General features: G+C 40.3%; 1 protein-coding gene across 1 annotated transcript in view; it reads left to right on the top strand.

Moving 5' to 3' along the window:
- Nucleotides 1–14,584, top strand: part of TTL (tubulin tyrosine ligase) — a 303,567-nt gene that overhangs the window by 201,939 nt on the left and 87,044 nt on the right. The gene's annotated exons all lie outside the window — the stretch shown is intronic.

The following is a 14,584-nucleotide window of genomic DNA, read 5'->3' as shown; positions in this document are numbered from 1 at the left end:
TTTCCACCATGCTGGAATTAAGAAAATACAGCACAGGTAAGTAACTTTTTTATTTTGGAAGCTGAAGGATGCTTTTACAGTGAGATTCAAGTAAAGGCTGGACATTTTCTGTACTCTTACAAGGTTGCTAAGGCCTGGAACTCCTTACCTGTATTCATCAGATCTATACCCTCCTTCCCATCTTTTAAAACCACTCTGCAAGACTTCCTAGCTAAACTCTGGCTCTGTTATTGCGAAAACCAGGATAAACTATATCTCTAAATGTGAACAGGTACATTTTTATTCCTTGTACCTCCTTACTTTCCCTTCTTCCTTACTGCTATCAAATCTCTTCCCTGACTCTCTCTCTAAATGTAACATAAGCCAGTTTTTCCCTCAGTTAATATTGCAATCCCTATTTCTATTAGACTAATTTAACTGTAATTTCTCTACAAACTGTCTAACGTTTCTCTAAATATTAAATGATTGTCATATACCTTGTATACATTCTTGCAAAGCAAACAAGAACTGAAGTCCCACACTAAAGGTCGGCCACCAAAACACAATGTATAAATACGAAATAAAAAGACAGTCGAACCACCAGGCTGTACTCCACTTTAATAAAACAATAAAATGATAAAACAGATGAGCACTTTCAGGTCTAAACCCTTCATCAGATAAAATACATTACTAAACACAACATTTAAAATCAACAGTATTCTAGTTTGGTAAGTAGGGGATATAAGAAAGGCAAGGTACATCACATTATAGAGCAAAGTAAAAGCAGCAGAAGTGATGGGGCCAAACCATGGTTTTCTGGAGGAGTGGTGCAAGAAAGTGTAGAGGCAGGAGATAACGTGACAGGTTTAAATCTAAAAAGTACACAGAGCATGATGTTAACATACAACAGTGATATAGGGGGTATGCGTGAAATCATCAAACGGAGTTGGAAGATTCTTTTGACTAAAGATAAAATATGTAACATAGTGGGTCAAAAGCCATCATTTGGTTTTAAGAGGAATAAGAACCTTAAATATTTACTTTGTCAAGAAACCACAAATATGCATAAAAGTATTATTCATAGTAAAGGAACTTATAGGTATATGGGCTGCAAGGCCTGTCCCCATATTTTAGTTAAAGATACTTTTACACACCCAGTGACAGGGAAGATATATTATACGAATCAATATTTGGACTCCAGGACACGCAGTGTTGTATATGTGGCTCTGTGTCAATCCTGTATGTCCTTTTATGTAGGCAAGACAAACTGCATGCTGAAGCAAATATTTATTGGATGTAAGGTTAAGACATCCACACAAAGCCCTTTATCAACATATGAAGGAGAATTTGGGACACGTTTTCAAGTTTTTGGTACTGCAGATAGTAAAAACTAATGTAAGGGAAGGGGATTTGGTAAACTTCACATAATTTAGAGAAACTAAATGGATTATAGAGTTATCAGCAGAGAGAGTCCCTGGCTTGAATGGGTTAATACCATTGAAGCTAGCCGTAAAGAGGAGGAGAGTGCAATATTGAAATTTGATTGGCTACTGTTTATTTTAAATGTTGAGTTTATCTGATGAAGGGTTTTGACCTGAAAGCACTTATCTGTTTTTTGTTTTATTAAAGTGAAGTACAGACTGGTGGTTCAACTGTCTTTTTATTTCGTGTTGTATAGTTCTTAACCAATGTTTTTATACTATGTCTAATTTGTTATAATTATTTAAACTGCAGATGTTTTTGTTTTATTTTTAAAGATTGTATAATTATTGTTCTTAAAATATTTTGTAATATTTTGGAGCTTTTCTCAGTGGACCTCTACTGAAAATGTCCTTTTACCCAGTCGGACTTTCCCAGTAGTCAAATGTCAATAAATATATTAATGCTTTGATAGTAGCTTGTGATTTTTAGTTTATTGCCGTTCGTAATCTGTATTGGACTATCAGTCTCCACTACAGTCTGTCACTTTTGTTTAAAGCAGACTTCATGTATGCATTTTGTATAGCAGCACAATTTATTCAGGTAACAGAACAACATGTTTGATGTAATGTATCGTTTTGATAGTATTTATTATTTTGGTAGTCATACTCACTGACAGAGCCCCTGCTTTCTGTTCATGTGACTTAACTTTGAGTCCCTATTAATAATGGCTTAATTAACATTTATTAAGAGATTAATTTGCATTCATGGTTCTGTTACACTGAGTCTTGACCTGCTAAAATCATGTCGGTGGTTGGTATAATGGTTAAGGTGTTTACCTTACAGACACGGGGGACGGGGTTTGATTCTCACATGTGGTAATTGGCTAGGCTTAATATGGCTTACAAAGGCAGTTAGCCTAGAACTAATCTGTGAACCTATGAAACCTGTATATAGTACAGATCTTACCTTTACTTGCAGTGTGCACTCAGAAGAATGGTCTATAATTTGTCAGGTAATCCCTTTGTTTTGATCTTGTCTTAAGTATACTTAAAGTTTTGTTAGTTAGTAATCTGGCACAGATATAATTTTATTCAGTGTTTTTTGCTTAAAAGCAAGCACCAGGCCTGTGTTACTGATATAATTGTGTTCTTCAGGAAAGCGTATAGCTTGTATGCATATGTATAATAAAAATGGTTACTTGAGATTTTTATCTCATCCATGAGGTTTACATATCTCAAAAAGTGATATCCATGTAGAGAATAAAAGGTTGGTTGATGGCAAAAGTCTTGCTAATGATTTAGAAAGTGACTGTTACTAGAAAACACTGCTAGGTTTGAGCTTATATTTGGTAGGCAGCTAAAATGCTGCATGAGTTCAAACTGTACAAGCAAGGAAGAGTGCTAGACAAGAAAAATTTCTTGAGAATAAACTGGATTTGGGGCATAGAGGGATAAAGCTACAATTATGACCTGAGACAGCTTGGTTGCTGGAAGAAGAGCACGTGTGTGTGTGTGTGTGTGTGTGTGTGTGTGTGTGTGTGTGTGTGTGTGTGTGTGTGTGTGTGTGTGTGTGGGCTTGCACTCAACAACTGGCTGTGGGAACAGGGAATTTGTGCTTGGTGTCCCCAGTTCAGCAACCATAACTAAGAATAAGGCCAATATAGAAGCAATCCTCATGGCTGTCTGTACAATAGTATGCACAGTGCATTGCTGTTACCCTGGTGATAGGAAATAAATGGGCAATGGCAGCAGCTCGCTGGTTAGCAAACACAGGTTCCAGAAAGAGGATGTAAAACAAAAATCTAGGGAATTTTTTAATTTATTTACATCAGGTGATGTATCTTCACAGCACTAGGGACTGTGAATAGAACTATAGATGTTCTTTGTGTTTCACTGTTGCAGTCATTACATTTGGGTTATCTGCTTGCAGTAGCCCTCAGTCGGCCTGATTAACAAAGTCTTGGGTCCTGCTTTAGATGCTGTCCCTTCCTCCATGACGTCAGGTCGTCAGGGCTATCAAACATGCAGCCGACACTATTACATCAGTCTTTCTTGCTTTTTGGTGCCCAAAGCAGAAGCAGTTTGCAAGTGCTGGTCAGCCGACTCCTGAAATTTTCATTTTCGAGATTCAGAACCGAAGTCTTCAACTAAAGCTAAGTACCCCGTTAGGGAAACTTTTTCTTGCTCCTTACCAATGTCAGTAAAAGTTAATAATTGCAGTACTTGTGGAAAGCAAATACCTCACAAAGATTTTCATTCATATTGTATTCCTTGCCTGGGCCCTGACCACAACATACCTTTGCTGTCGGTTTTGTGCTTTATTTAATCAGCGCACGATCCGTCGTCGGTATATTTTCGCCTCTAAATATTTCAGTTCTCAATTTAATTATACAGAAATGTCACAGGTGCCCAGTAGGAAGGTAGCTGGAATAAAGAAGCTGAACCACTACAAAGTAAAATCTTCTTTATTTTTGACCATTAGTTGTTTTATTAATGAATTAAAGTATTTAAGTGCTGTTGTTTGAATGAACTGTCTGATGAAGCAATGGTTACCATTGCGAAAGCGCTCACCATTTTGTATTAAAAAAGAAGATTTTACTTTGTAGTGGTTCAGCTTCTTTATTCCATCTACCTTCCTACTGGGCACCTGTGTTTCAACATTTTCAACTTCTGGGCTGGTGTGGATTTATTTGTTTGATCCAGAAATGTCGTCGGTTAGCCATCCGACTACCAGGATGAAAAAAAAATGCAAAGATAAAGACAGAGACAGGCCACCTAGGTCCAAAGCTGCCGACAACGCTTCTCCTAAGCCAGTCATCAGTTTGCTGGGTACTCAGTGAGGTGCTTTTGCAGCCCCTGATACCCTCTACTTCTGATTCAAAGGCCTCTACTGAGACCCATTCGGAGTCCGGTATGATGCGAGATGCTTCAACTATGGAACCTGCGGATGTCTGTACCTTGGATGGGTCCAGAGCCACTGTGCAGTAACCGGCTTCTGAGGGTGTATTCAGGCCTATGGACTTGCATATTAAACCAACGCCTCCTCCTTCATTTAGGCCTAAATCTCAAACCATGCCTAAGAAACCGACGCCCAGGCCGCATGCTCAGGCCTCTGTGCCTAAAAAACAAATAATAAGAATGGCTGAAGATCTTATAACTTTAATCAGGGGAAGCCAACCTCCCCCTTCTAAGAGACCTAGGACTGAAGTTGTTTATGAATCTTCTGACCAGGATTCTGATTTTTCTGATTCTTCTGATGAACTGTATTTGCCCTTATCTACTATAAGGATTCTGAATGCAGATGACTCTATTCCCTCTGCTTCCCCTCCAAAGGATTTTTCTTTTGGTGAAACCTTACATACTCTAAGGGAGCATTTCCACTGGGAAAGCCAGGATTTTTCTGATTCAAAAAAGAGGCTTAGGGATTTCTTACTCCTGCCTCAGCATAGGCCTTTAGCTATACCTGCTGTACTAGACATTGTTGATGATGCCTTTTTGGAATCTAGTTTGGCCCCTGATTCCTTGCCTCCTGCTCCCAGAAAACCTGACAGATATTACAGGGTTCCTGATTCACACAAGTTTCTTTTTAAAAATCCTATTGCGGATCCAGAGACTATTTCACAGGGACCCAAGGGCATTAAAGATTCTACTGCTAAAAATCCTACCCCTACTGATAGAGACTCCAGAGCACTGGTTAGATGGGATAAGAAGGTTTGCACTTCTGAAGCCTTGGCCATTAGGGCTTTAAACTGCCAGTTTCATATGTTAAAGTATCAACAACATGTTATTGGGCTGCTTAAACAGAAAATAATGTTGATTCCTGATTGTGCTGAAGTAAAGAATTACAGGATGCAATGCATTCTGCTGAACAGGTTGGTAAACATACTTTCCAATGTGGATTTGATTCATTAGAGGCCTCTTGAAGGGCTGCTGTTACTGGGTCTGTGCTCAGAAGGTATGCTTGGTTTAAGGAGCAATCTTTGCCTGATCATGTTAAAGCTAAACTGTTGGATGCTCCCTTAAATCAGGCCCACCTGTTTGGCAACAAAGCTGAGGAAGTTCTTAAAAAGATGGAAGATAAAGCTAAATGTATGCAGACTTTTAAAGACTTCTTGCAAGTTCAGCCTCCTAGGTTTAGTAGGCATTGGCCCTCTAAGAATTGGTCCTTTTCAGCCCCTTCCAGGTCTTCTCAAGCCAAACCCAGACACAGCAGGAAACCCCAGATTTCAGTCCCAAGGGACACACAAGACTAAGCAGTGGGGGATTTCCGCACCCAAATCAAGGAGTAGTAAGACTCACCCCTATGGAAAACGGTCTCAATGACTTGTTTTTAAAACTTCCAAGCACTTCCCAACTGAATGCTCCTTCAGGTGGAAAGATTGGTCTGCAGGCCAAAAACTTGGAACTCATTACCCAGGACAAATGGGTTTTAAATATAGTGTCCCAAGGATACAGATTTCACTTCCACACATTACGAACACCAAGCGGGTGGCCAGATCTACCCCCAAATCAGTGGGCAGAGGCCCAAAATCAAGTTCTCTCTCTCTCTTAAGCATGGGGGCTATCAGTTGGTACCAGAAGAGGAAAAGGGACAAGGTTTCTATTCGAGACTTTTCCTGGTATCCAGAAAAGGCAATACATGGCATCCTATCCTGGACCTTTCTACTCTAAACACCTTTCTGGTGATTCCAAAATTCAAATTGATGACTCTTCACCAGCTGCTTCCTATGCTAGGCAAAGATGCATGGTTGGCAACACTAGACTTAAAAGAAGCATACCTGCACATCCCTATCAGAGAGTCTTGCAGAAGATACCTACACTTCAAAGCAGGCTACATGCACTATCAGTTCTCTGCACTGCCCTTTGGCTTATCTACTGTGCTCAGGGTATTCACAAAGTGCCTAGCTCCAGTCATTGCTTTTTGCAGGCAAAGAAATATTCAAATATACCCATACCTGTATGATTGTCTAATTCAGGCAGAAAGCCAGGATATACTTTTGAATCATCTGGCCTTTGTTCAAAGGGTGATGACTTGTCTGGGATATACCATAAACAAAAAGAAATCACACCTGGTACCCTGTCAACAAATTACATTCCTGGGCGGAAGCTTGAATACAACTTCCCAGATGGCTTTCCTCACGCCAAAGAAACAGATTAATTTGACAACCTACTTCAAACAAGTGGCCACAAAAACCCAGCTATCTGCAAGGCAAATACTGCAAGCCTTGGGGTTCATGGCCTCCTGCATTCTTCTAATTCCATATGCAAGGCTGCATATGAGGAAACTACAATGGTATCTCAAAAGCCTATGGTGTCAACATTCACAGGATCTAGAAGCAATGATTCCTATCATACCTTGCCTATGCCTAGAGATCCTTTGGTGGGCAGAGTCCTGTCATCAAAACAGGGGACTACCATTCACACTACCCCCTGCCAGCCAAACCTTAACAATACATGCATCAGACTATGCATGGGGGGCTCACCTGTCAGGGAAATGCATTCAGGGCAAATGGAACCCAAGTCAAATGCACCTGCACATAAATCAAAAGGAAATGTTAGCTGTACAGAATGCTCTGACAGCCTTCAAGGACCACATTCTTCCAGGACAACTAATGGTAAAGACGGACAACACCACTGTCATGTGGAACATAAACAAGCAGGGTGGTACACATTCTTACCCCCTCTGCAGACTAGCCATGGCATTGTGGAACACAGCCTTGAGCTACCAAGTGAATCTACAAGCTCAGTTCCTGCCAGGAAAACTAAATACACTGGCAGACGGACTAAGCGGAAACCTCATTGACCCACACGAGTGGAAACTGGAACCAATGATTTTCAACATGTTGACAAGCAAGTGGGGGAGCCCAGATATAGACCTGTTTGCCTCCCCCCAGAACCATCAGTTGGACAAATTTTGCACAATGATTCCCCACAAGCTAGCTTGGAAAGTGGATGCTCTATCCTTCAGCTGGAAAAACCTATTAGTTTATGCCTTTCCTCCTCTGCCTCTGCTCTACTAAAGATTAGACATGACAAGCCAAGGATGACTTTAATTGCACCAGACTGGCCATGCCAACACTGGTACCCCTCTTGCGCAGTGTGTCATGCTTGGCCCCATGGCACCTGCCTCAGACTCCTTCCCTGTTGTCTCTGCAGGAGAACCAGATTCTGCACCCTCAGCAGCAAACCCTGAACCTAGCAGCATGGCTAATTACCTAATCTCTCCTTTACCATCCCTCAGTAAATCAGTGATGGATATCATTTTAGAGGCAAAGAGGCCTAGTACTAGAAAATCTTATGCTGTAAAATGGAAAAGATTTTGTGCCTGGAATCAATCTCAAGAGATGAGCGCAGCAGTGCCCAATTTACCACAGATTCTACAATACTTGACTGAGATGCTTCATAAGGGCTTGTCCTTTTCCTCCATCAAAATTCAGGCCTCAGCCATTTCAGCTCATTACAGCACAGAGTCTCCCCTCTTCTTTCACCCACTGCTCAAGCAGTTCCTCAGAGGGGCCAGAAATTTAAGGCCACTCAGGAGAGCTCCAACTCCAGCCTGGGACCTTAACTTTGTCTTGGAGAAACTCACTCTTCCTCCTTTCGAGCCAGCTGCTACTGCAGATTTAAACTTATTTTCCTGGAAAACGGCTTTTCTTTTAGCAATCACTTCTGCAAGAAGGGTATCTGAATTATAGGCCCTTATGGCAGTGGAGCCTTTCATCATCTTTCATGCGGACAGGGTGTCCCTCAGAGCCAATCCCTTCATCATGCCCAAGGTGGTATCCAGTGTGACTCTTAATCAGTCTATTCATTTGCCTACCTTCTTTCCTAATCCACAGAACAAAGGGGAACGGATACTGCAATCTTTAGATGTGCACAGACAACTTCAATTTTACTTGGACGGGACTAAACCTCAAAGGAAATCTGAACAACTACTGGTGGCATTTGCTGCAGGGACAGAGGGGAAAGCTATTTCAATGCAAACCATTTCAAAATGGCTAGGCCACTGCATTCATTTCTGCTATAAGCACCATGGAAAACCTATCCCACAGGGCTTCAAACCCCATTCAACCAGGGTTGCATCTACCTGCACAGCCTTTTTCAGGGGCATCCCTACCAGGGACATCCTAGAAGCTGCTACCTGGAGTTCTATGCATACTTTCACCAAGCATTATCATTTGCCAATTTTCTCTAAATCCAGGGCTGGCTTTGCCACTGCAGTCTTGCAGGGCCTTATAGCTTGGTCCTAATTCTATTTAAATTCCTCCTCCCAACCTTAGCGTTCAAAATCTACCCACATGTAATGACTGCAACAGTGAAACACAAAGAACATAGTATAGTTGTGTACACTTACTATATATGTAGATGTTCGAGTTTATTCACTGTTGCAGTCCTGGTTACCCTCCCTGCAGCCCCCTTTCTTCTTTTGGCTATACCTCTACTCTCCCTTACTATGCTCAAAAAGGTTTTTGGTGTATTTGCTTTTTTGTTGGAGGTATATCCTTTTAATTATAGATTTAATTGCTTCCCATTAGGGGGGCATCTGACATCTGGGGCAAGAAAAACTGATGTAATGACGTCGGCTGCATGTTTTATACCCCTGACGACCTGACGTCATTGAAGAAGGGACAGCATCCTATGCAGGACCCAAGACTTTGTTAATCAGGCCGACTGAGGGCTACTGCAAGCAGATAAACCAAATGTAATGACTGCAACAGTGAATACACTCGAACATCTACATTTATGGTAAGTGTACACAACTGTACTTTGCCAAAGCATCTTCTGACCATTTCTTTAGTCCATGTAATACAGTATTGAATTAATAACCCTAAAACATTTAAAAAAATGAATGAAACTCACACACAAGTGAAAGATCATGCTACTTAAAAAGATCCAATATGTCTCACTTCCCTCCTTCTCGCATAGTAACGGACCATAACTAGGCAGTCCACAGTATTTTACTATGTGAGGTGAGTAATGATACCTGCTTAGAAAAGCTCATATCAGTGCTTACCTAGCGGTCTGTAGTCGTTTGACTTGAGACCAATGTCTGCAGTAAACATTGTTATCTTCAGGGATGTCTTCCTCTTTGAAAATATTTAAAGAGAACAAATATAGTGGTAGGTCACCAGATAAGTCTGTGAGCAATGTTAAGAGTACATAGTTGTAACAGCAGTGGCGTCCTTTTCTTCCTTTCTTATTTTGTTGGCTCCCTATTGAAATGCTGACTCTTGAAACAGTGAGTGAAGTTTGAACTGAACTTGTCAGCAAGCAAGTTTGCTATAGTTTCAGGCTGGGTGTAAGTGTTGCCATTCATGATTAACTCTACACATTGCTGAGCATTTCCCTGAAGTTATGAACATAATTAAAAAAAGCCTTATGTTTATCTTTCACCTGAGTATCTGTCTTTGCCTTGTAGTTTGCTTTGGCATATTTAACCAGCTCTCAGATTTGCTTGTTTAGACTGGTGAATGCCTTTTTGTCTCTTCCTTCTTGGCTTTGGAGAGGATTTTTTTCCCTTTTGTTGAATATCCTCTTTATGCTAGTGGTCCACCAGGGTAGTTTATTTTTGCCAGTTACGATAGGTTTGATTTGGACAGGTACTGCCTTCTTTCTGCAGAAATTAATGAGATTGTACAATCCTTTTGTGTACAGCTCAGAGGAGGCCTCAGTGTCATCCGGGTTAGGAGGGGCTTGGAAATTTAATTAGCTGTCACTTAGTTTGAGGTAATTGGCCTTGGCAAAGTTCTTAACAGGTTTGGAATTTGATGGGGGTTTTAATTCAGTTTTAATACGGCAGGAGATCATTTTATGTTCAGATATTACCATGGCGGAGTTAATGCATGAGAAGAAGCAACATCCCCTCCATGTTCGGGAGTACTAGGTCTAGGATATTTGTACCTCTAGCTGGAGAGCTATCTATTTGCTCCAGGGTGTTTGTGTTGACAAATTTCAGAAACTTCTCTGCAAGTGAATTATGGATCATAGAAGTCCCCCAGTTTATGGAGGGGTAGTTGAAGTGTCCCGTATGTATGGTGTTGGGCTAAATGTTAAGAGATTCCTGTACATTTAGGTAAAAGGCATGGTTTTCCAGAGTCCTGTTAGGAGATCTGTGGCTAGCAAGGATATGATAAGGGTTTGTACCTATGATTAGTTGGACATGAAGCAGCTCGAGCAAGTCATGTTGTTGGGCCAGTCTAGCATTGTACTTGTCCTTTATAAACACTGAGACACCTCTTCCCTTTATTTTATCATGAGCTAAGGGGGGTTGAAATGTTTGAAAGGTAGCCTTTGATAGCTGGGGTGCTTTCAATGGATGTTCATCGTGTTTCACTGTTGCAGTCATTACTCTTGGGGCTATCCTGCCAGCAGGCTACCCCCAGAATCCCAAAGTCCAGGTCCAGCATCGGCCGCTGTTGCCTCCTCCCTGACATCAGTGTTCCAGGGGTACAAAAGATGCAGCGGACGCCATTTTCTTCAGTCTTTCTTGCCGCATGGTGCCCAAAGCAAAAGCAGTTCGCAAGTGCCGGTCGGCCGACTCCTGAGATTTTCAAATCCAAATTTCAGAACCAAAGTCTTCATTAAAGCGAAGTACCCCGTTGGGGAAACTTTTTTCTTGCTCCAGACCGATGTCCGAAAAAGTTAACAATTGTATTTCTTGTAGGAAGCAAATACCTCATAAGGATTTTCATTCTTACTGTATTTCTTGCCTAGGCCCTGATCACAACATTGCTAGCTGTCGGTTTTGTGCTAGATTTAACCAACGCACTATTAAGCGTCGGTTCAATTTTGAATTTCATTACTTTGGCCGAAGGTTTAATTATATAATGCCGTCAGAACAGCCGATGACCGGAGTTTACAAAAAAACACAAGGACAAAGAAAACGATAGGCATCCGAGGTCCAAAACCGACGAGGCCTCCGCTAGGCCAGTCGCCGGTTCACCGGTTCTCAATGAGGCGCTTTTGCAGCCCCTGGTGCCCACTACCTCAGAGCCACAGGCCACTTCCGACTCCCACGTGGAGCCGACTGGACCTCTGGATACTCAAGGTATTGGACACTCGGAAATCATTCCCTCAGATGGGTCCGGAGCCGCTGAGCAGGCATCGGCTTCTGAGGGTGTCTTCAGACCTACACAACTATATATTAAGCCATCTTCAGCTTCAAAGACAGACTAAAGCAGCTGTAAAGACAAAGAAACAAGTACAGCATTCTCCTACTCGGACTTCCATGCCTAAAAAACACATGTTCAAAATGGCCGAAGACCGAATTACTTTGATCAGGGGTTCCCATCCCCCCTCCTGATAAGAGACCTAGGCAAGAGACAGAGTATGATTCTTCTGATCAGGTTTCCATTTCCTCTGATTCCTCTTCTGAGCAGGATTATTCCATGCTTCCCTATGAGGATTCTGATGCTGAAGAATCCATTCCTTCAGCCTCTCCTCCTGAGGATTATTCTTTTGGGGAAACCCTACATACCATGAGGGAGCATTTCCACTGGGAGAGTCAAGATTGTTCTGAATCTAAGAAAAGGCTCAGACTTTCTGCTACTTCCTCAGCACAGACCCCTTGCTATTCCACCTGTTCTAGACATTGTAGATGATGTATTTTCAGAGTCTGGCCTGTCCCCTGACTCTTTACCCCCTGCACCTGCTAAGCCAGACAGATACTACAGGGTCCTGGATTCTCATAAATTCCTATATAAAAACAAGAAAACAGTTGCGGAAAGCCCAAAACCTCTTCTTCAGCTGGCAATAATGTTTTAGTTATGGAATCCGCACAAATACGTTTACGTAAACTTCAAAAGCCAAGTAAAGCCACAATAGAAAACAGCAGTCCAATGAGTTTAACTTCTTTAATCCACAACAACGAAATCAACCACAACTTCACCACAAGCGCTTTCGCCCGTTCGTAACCGGCTTTTTCAAGTGTGATTATGTCCCAACCAGCAATGCTTTTATATCATTCAAACATGCCATGTTGTTAAATAATTAACATAAATTAATTGAATAATGATTGACAAAGTCGAACAATAATTTTAAAGGTCCCTATAAACCATCTATAATATTTACAAGCCAAATTATCATTGCATAAGTTTCAAGTTTAGTGTAAAACGTGCGTTTTAAAAATACTCTGAGAACTAATAAAAAATGCAAGTACCCTGTAAACATTTAAATTGCCTTGTTATTGCTATATGATGCAACTTTCACAAAGATGTTAACAACATTAAAATAAAAACAGTAAGAAATACTTAAAATTTAAAGTGTAATTTGATGCGCACGTTCAATCTCCTGTTAACCCCTTGTATGTGGATAACCTTTCCACTAATACAACCGTGCGGTAAACAAATCTCCTGTATGAAACATTTTGTGAAACTTGTGATGTAATAACTTGTGCTATTAGTATACGCTGGAATACATTATAAAATGTACAATGTAAAAATGTGTGAATATATACACTTAAACACTTGCATAAATATGTCTGTTTTAAAATCACAAATTAATTAAAATTGGATAAATCCCACTGTGGGTGTTAAATTCAAACTGAATATTTGACAATATAGATAACCTTTTTTAAAAATCTACTTTAGCTTGTTTCTTTTGGCTTTAAGGATGTTAATAACACTAGTTCCTTCATTCAACCCTGGGCTTTTTGTTGCATTTAGTCTCAGCTGCCACATTAATTCTTTTATCCCTAAAACAGTACACTGTTTTCTACACACTGGAGCGAACACATGATTTTTTACAAGAGATTTTTAGATGATATTTGCATTTTGTGGTCAAGTACTGAACAACAATTTTTTAACTTTATGGATTATTTATCTAAAACTACAGATTTTCTTAGATTTACGTATGAGGTAAATGACAAGAGTTTAAATTATTTGGACATAAGGTTAACTAAAAAAGTGAATGAAAAAGGTTTCACTTCCCAAATATTCAGGAAGGACACACACTGCAATTCGTATCTACATTTTGATAGTGGGCACCCTCTGTATATTAAAAAAGGTATTATTAAGGGACAGTTGGTGAGAGCGTCCAGAATGTTTAGTACGAATGAATTATTCTTGGAAGAAGTGGAATTTTTGAGGAATGCCTTTTTAAGCAGAGGATACCCACCTACATTTTTTCAAACCATCTTGAATGAAATTTTGAATAAAAGGGACCAACATTTTCCCCCATTGTTGGGAGCAGGCCTAACAATGTTTAAGAAACAAGAGGTGTTGGATTACAACACGCACGGTAACTTTGTATACACATACTCTCAGGACGCTACATTCATTGAGAACACTGTAAAGAATTTTTGGCCCATGGTTTCTGTCCAGGATGAATTCATGAACATTCTCCCAGACAAAATTTCCTTTATAAGAAAAAGAAACATTAATCTAAAGGGCATATTTGAGCAAAACACAAATAGTAGAGAGGAAACACAGCAGGGTGTTATGGCTAAAAGGAAAAGGACTTTTCCATGTGGCAGATGCCACCAATGTCCATTTATTATCAGTAAGGATCAAGTGTATATCCCCTCTCGTAATACTACCCTGCGTGCCAAGTATCATTTTACATGTAATTCATCGGGGGTTGTTTATATAGGATTTTGTCAGAATTGCCCATCATTTTATGTGGGGAAAACAGAAAGGCAGTTGAAACGCAGAATATACGAGCATATGAATGACGTAAAAACAAAGAAAGAAACCAATGCCTTTTTTAAGCATTCCTTGAATTGTGTAAACATGTCCATCAAGTTTTTTGTAGTGGACAGGGCAGCGCAGGATTTGAGAGGAGGGGATTGGGAGACTGTTTTAGGGATAAAAGAATTAATGTGGCAGCTGAGACTAAATGCAACAAAAAGCCCAGGGTTGAATGAAGGAACTAGTGTTATTAACATCCTTAAAGCCAAAAGAAACAAGCTAAAGTAGATTTTTAACAAAGGTTATCTATATTGTCAAATATTCAGTTTGAATTTAACACCCACAGTGGGATTTATTCAATTTTAATTAATGTGTGATTTTAAAACAGACATATTTATGCAAGTGTTTAAGTGTATATATTCATACATTTTTACATTGTACATTTTATAATGTATTTAAGCGTATACTAATAGCACAAGTTATTACATTACAAGTTTCACAAAATGTTTCATACAGGAGATTTGTTTACCGCACGGTTGTATTAGTGGAAAGGTTATC

Source organism: Protopterus annectens, chromosome 1.part2, assembly GCF_019279795.1.
Source record: "Protopterus annectens isolate FY-2018-M chromosome 1.part2, PAN1.0, whole genome shotgun sequence".
In the NCBI taxonomy this organism is placed as follows: Eukaryota; Metazoa; Chordata; order Ceratodontiformes; family Protopteridae; genus Protopterus; species Protopterus annectens.
This window is presented reverse-complemented; position numbering and strand designations above follow the sequence as displayed.